Here is an 8,404-nt window from a genome sequence, read left to right as displayed (position 1 = left end):
TTACTAAAAATTTAGCAGAAGAAATAGCATTATGAATAAGAAAGACCCAACCTTTAGCAAAACCAAAAGCTCTCAAGACAGCCAACAAGTAGTCCCACTCCACCCTATCAAATGCCTTAGCCACATCAATTTTAAGTATAGTATTACCTCCACGTGAGCGCTTGTTCAAATGCTGGACTAATTCTTGAGCTAAAGAAATGTTTTCTGATATCAAACGTCCTACCACAAAACCACCTTGATTCTGAGAGATAATTCTTGGGAGCACATTAGATAATCTATTGGCCATAATCTTGACAATAATTTTGTAGAGCACCTGACAAATACTTATGGCCCTCATCTTTTTTTGGGATGAGTGAGATGATAGAAGCACCCAAGGCATCTGGACAGAGAGCCCCTGCAAAAAATTCTCGGACGGTTGCAATAAGATCATTAGAAATTATAGCCCAAGCATGAATACATAAGGATGAAGAGAATCCATCGGGAATCCTCAGGAATGCCCTTAACTGCGTCATACACTTCATGTTCCGAAATCATAGAAAGGAGCATTTCGTTATCCTCACTAGTAACTAAGTTAGGCACAAGAGAGAGCATGGAAGATAAATCACGACCACTCTCTATTTCGCTATCCAGATGGCTTTTAAAAAATTCAACCACTGCTCCTAGAATTTGTTGTGTGTCTGTGAGAATACAAGAAGGGCCCATAATTTCACTAACATGGATCTTTTGTTGATTTTAATGAGCCATAGCATGGAAAAATGTATAAATAATAAATTTACTCACAAGCTTCAAAGGCTTTGCTTGCTTGGACCTGAAATAAGGTTTTCCCAAATTAAAAGGCATATAAGAAGGCCTTAAGTTAAAATCAGAAGACAGAGATACTGCAAAAGTAACTTTAAGAAAATTGTGTATGTAAATATCACAATGTTTGAGATATCAAGTAGGTTAACCTCAAAATATCGTATATTTCACTTGAAAATTTAATTAAACAAGGTAGTGAATCTTCAGAGCGGTATATGAACGATCCCTTAAATAAATTCTCTTTTAAAGCTTGACAACGAACATAAAAAGTGGCGAAGGTGAGACAAATGCTTCTGCATGAGCACTTTCATGCACGTAAGACAGATTTTCTGAGTTAAGCATACGAGCAGCAGAGGAAGAAGTTGCATACGAAGCAAAAACAAGAGAAGATTCAGTATCATTTTCTGTGAACCCTAAATACCCATTTCAGAAAAAAAGAAAAAAAAATCTAAATACAAAAAACATCTCAAATAAAGATTATTAAGTTCAACTCACGAACTGCCGAGTCTATTTATTTAGCACAATGAACTCTCCTAGACAAATACATTGGGATTACACAAATCTATGCTATATCACAGCAAAACATTTTTATGCCAAAAAATATCATAAACAAAGTTACAAAACACAACTACCTTTTCTAAAAAAATTATACAAATCATAACTCGCCAGCTGAATAGTCCCTCTGTTCAACAGACTAAATCCCATTTGGAATCCCGTATCATCTACAGTTGAAGAAAGCAAAATTTACAATAAAAAAGAGAAGTTTTACAACGCATTCAGGCTTCATGATTTTTCCTAAAATGTCGTTTAAAAATAAAAATAATTGTCGTTCAAAAACAAAAACAGAAACAATATCTATCAATAATACAACCACACCTCAGAATATAATAAACAAAATAGGAATTTATGATTAAGAATCCAAAAAATATTATTATGTTCAATTATTCAAGATGAATCCTATCTTGTTAGCAATGTCACCCAACTTGACAACCAAAATGATGAGATCAAAGGAGTGACAAGGAGATCAAACAAATCTTGGAGTGACAAGTTGTGAATCATACAATAATTTCAGAATCAATGGAGACCATCTGAGTAATCAAGAAGACTTGGGTCAACAAATTCAAAACAAAAGATAATCCAACAAGATGAGGTGCATTGATAGAAGAAGACATATAAAGTAGTCATACAAAAATCCAAAGTTGTTAGAAACACTAGTCATAAAATAAAAATAGTAGAGAGTTATTAATCTTATTTCATTATAAATATGAATCAATATGTGTAATGCTTATGATCTATGATCATCGTTCAATAAAGTTATAAACAATCTTTTAATCATGTTAAAGTTTTTTAATTTTTTTAATTTTTTTTTCTTCTTATCTCACATAACAAAATAAGTCATAGTATATATAGCAACATTAAACAAAACATAATTTACTCAAATAATCATTCCAAAAGTTTTAGAAGATACAGATGCAACGTCGTTTTTTATGGGCAAGTAAAATTTAAATTATTAAACCTTGATTCAGGAGGCCAGCAAAACGATGCCGTAAATGACAACGCTCCAATGAACAGTACATTCCCTATGAGACTCCAGTGAAGGCGCGACCACAACCACTCCCTTCCGTAGACCAGCACACACATGCTGCAATTGAATTGGTGAAGAATCCAAATGATGTCTTTTCACACGCTTTAGTAAAAGCAAAATAAATTTCCAACTTGCACCCAAGAAAAAAGGGCTAAAAAACTGTTGAAATTATTGTTCAAATCAATAAAAAAAAGGCTTAGGAACGAAAAAGGGATATGGAGGCCAAAACTTTCACCTTTATGGCCCATGGTCGAATAAAGACATGTATGGCTTATATGCCCTGCAAGTGATTAACATATGTGACAGCATAGCTTTGTTCTTTGCAGCCGCATAGAACTAAAAAATGATTTGTTTGTTTGAATTCTTGGTGGAATTTGGTGTAAAGCTTGCAATGTTTCATGATCTTTTTGGCACTCTTTCACGGGCGTTGATTGAAATCTATAAATATATGATAGATTATCAATCAAAAATATAATTCAATAACTTGAAATCAAATCTTCTTTCCAAAAGAACGAATTTATATTCTTTTCTTCATATTCAAATTTCTTTCAAAGTGTTCTTGAAGTTTTTGTAGAAAACACTTAGTACTTAAGTATTTTTCTATTGCAAAGCTTGATTTATCCTTCAAACCATTTGCCAATATCCCTTTAAGTATCAAATTCAATCCGAGTGGTGGCAAATATTGTTTGAGAACAACGGATTTTGTGTTTAAGCCTTTATCTCTAATTCTTGTGTCTTTTTATTTTTATTTTTGTTTCTTCTCCATCCCCTTTGTGTGGAAATATTTTTCCAACAATCTCAAACATTATTTTACAATGGAAAACGAAACTATGATGGTGATGATCAAATTGATAAATCAAGATCTTATCCGTCTAGATCAATATGATGGAACAAATTTCACATAGTGACAAGACAAGTTGAAATTCTTTCTCAAGGCACTGAAGATCTTCTGCATTCTTGATCCATAATCAGCACCACTTGCAGATCCAATGGATAAAGATACATAAGCTGTAAAGATAGAAAGACAAAAGCATCAAGAGGATGAACTTTATATGCCGCGTTCATATTCTTAGTGCTTTATCTGATCGATTGTACGATCTCTACACAAATACATCATCGGTAAAAGAAATATGGGATTCTTGGAAAACAAGTACAAAGCCAAAGAAGAAGGTACTAAGAAATTCCTAATCTCAAGGTATTTTGACTTCAAATTCCTTGATAACATTCTCCTTCTTCCCTAAGTACATGAGTTACAAGTTCTTGTTAACAACTTGAAGGCCGTCAAAATGGAGATCCTAGAATCGTTCTAAGTAGGAGCAATCATTGCGAAACTTTCGGGGACTTAGAAAGGATATAAAAAAAAATAATGCATAGTCCCAAATATTATCTTTGAATGAAGAAAAATTGAGGCAAGAAATAAGAATGACAATTCTTATGAAAGCGTCTAAAAGGCCAATGCCGTTAAAAAAAAAAAAAACAAACCTTCAAATAAATCAAACAAGCGAAAAATTTCTAAAAAACTTTAACAAGTTTAAGAAAAAGTCCAAGGGAGGTTACTTTGTATTTGAGAAACTCAGACATTATGCAAAGGAATGTCGACAATGAGAGCAAAACAACTCTGTAAGAAAAGTGAATTCCATCAAAGAGGACAATATTGTGGCTACCGTAAGCGAGTTCAATGCAATCAAGGGAAAAGTTATTGGTTAGTGGTATGACACATGTGCAACTGTATATGTATCATATGATAAATCTTTATTCAAGACCTATTGTGAAGTGGATTGAGATCAAGAGATTCAAATGTGTAATGATGGCCACTCTAAAGTAGTTGGGAAAGGAAATGTAGAGATTATCTTTACTTCTCGGGAAACCATTACTTTAATAAATAAACTACATGTTCTTGAAATGAATATGAACTTAGTTAATGGTAATCTTTTAGGAAAATCAGGCATAAAAGGTGTTCATGAGTCCGATAAACTTGTATTATCCCTAAATGAAAAATTTGTTGGAAAAAACTATTCTAGTGATGTAATAGTAAAACTTTGTAATGTTGATAAATTTATTGATAAAGTTGATTTTGTTTATATTGTTGATTCACTTACTTTATGACATGTTAGATCAGGCCACATAGGTAAAGGACCATGAAAAAAATGTTAAAGTGTGACATAATATCATATAATGAAATGATGCATTTAAATGTAAAATATGTGTAAAATCTAAAATGACTAAGAAACCTTATCGAAGTGTAAATTAAACTTCTAATATTTTGGACTTAATTTATACGGACACATGCGAATTAAATGCTATGTTAAATAGAGGTGGAAACATGTATTTTATTACTTTTATAGATGATCACTCTATGTATACTTATGTTTATTTAGTGAAACATAAACATGAAACTTTAGATGTGTTTAAAACATATAAAAATGAAGTTGAAATCACTTAAGAAAATAAAAACTCTAAGAAGTGATAGAGGAGTTGAATATTTTTCTAGTGATTTTGATTTGTTTTAACCTAGAACACTCAACTTTAACTAAAAGGATAAATGCCAAGTTAACTTATGCTAACCTGCCATTTAATTTGTGAGATGAAGTATTGTCGAGTACATATAAAAGTATTAAATAGAATTCCTTCAAAATTAACAAACTTTTCTCCTTATGAATTGTAGAAATGGAGGAAACCTAATATTGAATACTTCAAAGTGTGGGGGTATCTTACACATTATAAGAACATGAATCCTAAGAGAATAAAGTTGGGTCCAAGATGTATTAAATGTGCCTTTATTGGTTATACTAGTAATAGTAAATCATATAGATTGTTAAATTTGGAGACTAATGTAATAATTGAATCAAGTGATGTTGAGTTCTTTGATAATTCGCTATCCTTGGATAATGAATTAATGAAAACATACAAAGAGATATTTAGCCTGAGTAGAACACATGATGAAACTTCTTCTAAAAATCATAATTTATTATAAACAAAAAAAAAAAAAAAAAAAAAAAAAAAGAATTCGAATTGAGAAGTCTTTAGAATCAGATAAAATAAAAGAATTCGAATTGAGAAGTCTTTAGAATCAGATAAAATTGACTCTCAACTTATTTCGTTTTACCTAGTAGAACAAAATGAGAAGAATGTGTTGCAGAAGGTCTCTTGAAAGATCTTCAAATCGGTGATTTTCGGGCTCAGTCCAACGCACCTTTCTCAACCAACAATCAGTCCAATCGGCTCCAAACCACAACCAATTGATTCACCTCAGTTGCTATTCAATCTTACCTACGTAGGCCAAGAAGGGATGATAATTTGTGGCCACAAAGGTCAGGAGAAGACACTAAAAAGGTATACTATGAAGGAACCACCAATTGCACAAATTATACAAGCGTTCTGGACACTTTTAGACACCTTTTTTCACACACAAAGGGGGGCAGCCGGGATTCACTTTCTCTTCTCTCAAAATCACACAATCATTATTTGAAAGTGGTTAGGGTTATAGCCAAATTTATACTCTAAGGTTAGGCTTTAAGTTGGGCCATTAAAGGGGTAAACGGGCCAAGATTCAAGCCATTTATAAGGAATACAATTGGGTAGGGTGTAGCTCATGGACTTAGTTGTTGGACTTATTTTATTCATCGGCTTATGCTATGAACTAATTTTAAGCCACGTTAACATCATAACCCAGGATTTATTGGGTATCAAAAAACCCAACAAATCTCTACCTTGATGCCCAATAAATCTGCAAGCAGTCAAAACACACAGTTAGCACTTGCATAATCAAGGTAGCCAATAAAATTGGATCACAGACCTTACCTCGTGTTTCTAACTTGAAACACATACCATACCTGCTCCATGTACTCACTGGAGCTAAGGTCAAAAAACCCAAGTAGAAGCAAATATTTAACAGTAATCAAGAGCAAATACACACGTGATGATGATATACTATAGCATAACATACATAGATCTTTTCATAAACACGTTCACATAGAACCATAGATTAACATCAAGTCAATCAAACCACGATCAACTACATATACAACACATGCATAAATGACCATAAGAAAAGATCTGACCACACTTATCTTATCCCATTCTGTGTTACTCACACCTCGAGAACACATATCTCCTCTCATTGCTCACCAAGCTCACTAGACAGATCACTCAACTCATGTCTAACTGGCAAGTCATAATAGATCCTAAGTCCACGGGGTAATCCTTTATCTCTACATCACTTCTCCCAACCTACGTGGATAATGGGTCTCCACCTAACAGAAGTAATAGAAGTGCCTCTCTCACACTCCACCTGATCAAGGTCTCTTTCCAGGTAAAGGATCCTAAACATTTGATCACATCTCCACTCGTGATCCAAATATCACACTCTACATCCCCGGTACAAACTACTATATACCCCCTAGGCATCTATACTCCACCTTATCAAAAGACATCCAACTCACTCCTAATGCATCTCAAACTCACTATGGCAAATCAACACCTTTCAGTGACCACAAAGGTTATTCCAATTACTAAAGCTCCAAAAAATCCACAAAGAAAATGGCGAAGATGGCACTCACAAAGAAGAATCGAAGAAAGAGTCGGCTACTTCACAACACTCACAAAGGAGGCTCACAAAGATAAAGAAAGTAATCTTAATATGGCTGTCTCACATAATCTCACAAATCATACAGGCTCACAAAGATAAAGGAGAGAAACAGCTGCCCAACTTTCTTCTCACTACCACACTCTCACACCACTCATAAAGCAAATAGAGTACGCCATAAATCTCAACCCACTATGCATGTAAACAGATTATACAAAGTAATAAGTCACACTAATTCATGTAATTACACATGTCAAACATATTGAAAGTGTAATATCAATATTGTGTAATACCCCGAACTTCACGTTCTACATTTGGCCAATATGATTCATGCATTCCATGCTAATTACATTGTCATTTGTATCAATTTCCTAATTGCCTTCTCTTAAAACGATGCATTTGATCATCAAGGCTTTAAAATCTTTACATGGTGATAACCTTCGACTCTTCGATCTAGGTGGTGAATTTTATATTGAGCTATGATAGAAAGTTAGATTAACTAAATGTTGGAGATTGGCTTGGTAAGTAATGTAATATTTGAAAGGCCGAAAATTTGTATCAACGAAGGTTCAAGCTTTCCATTCGGCTAATCGAGGTCACCTTAAACCCTAGATAGGTAATTCACATATTTGGAACATGAGGGATGAAGTGACATTATCACAACGTAATAATATATGTCTTATACGACATTATAAATATTGAGGTGCGAATTGTTGAAATCGGTTGAGAATCGGGTAAGAAATTAAATGAACGGTTGAGGAATTAGTTCTATGAAATACTTTGGGATCTTAGGACAAGCAAAATGGATTGCAAACGTGTCAAAATAAGCCAAGGATACTTGGTTTGTGCCTACAAAGATAGATATAAAATCAGATTTTGCTACAAGTGACCACCTCATGCTTGAACACCTCGCGCTTGGGATGGTTGTCATTTTAGCACTCAATTCCTTCAACCTTAAGCCTCCAACACGTCCTATAAGTCCTTAGAACTTTACACAAGATATTTATAACTCTTCTAAGTCACATATGGCTCCACGTGGTGCAAGGGAGAAGTCAAAGCTGGCTGCAAGAAGCCACCTCCTACTTGGACAGCTCATGCTAGGAGACTTTTTACTTTAATATATAATTGCTTCAACCTTAAGGCATAAATTTCGTGTCTAATCCCCAAGGACTTAATATAGGATGAATATATATCTTAAATATCATAAATGGACACAAAAAAAATGGTAGAAAAGTCAAGTATTGCAGCCAAGATGACAGCTCCAGCTTAGTGACTCACCTTGATTGCTTGAGGTGGCTGCAGCCCATGATATCCTTAATCCTTAAGTAATATGCATGACTTCAACAATTTAAAGACCACTCATTTACCTCCTAGATAATATATTAACTCCCTGAACTCGTCCCTAAGTGATTCCAAGTGAAAAGAGGGTGAAACAG

The sequence above is a fragment of the Olea europaea genome, unplaced genomic scaffold (genome assembly GCF_002742605.1).
Source record: "Olea europaea var. sylvestris unplaced genomic scaffold, O_europaea_v1 scaffold647, whole genome shotgun sequence".
Lineage (NCBI taxonomy): Eukaryota > Viridiplantae > Streptophyta > Magnoliopsida > Lamiales > Oleaceae > Olea > Olea europaea.
This window is presented reverse-complemented; position numbering follows the sequence as displayed.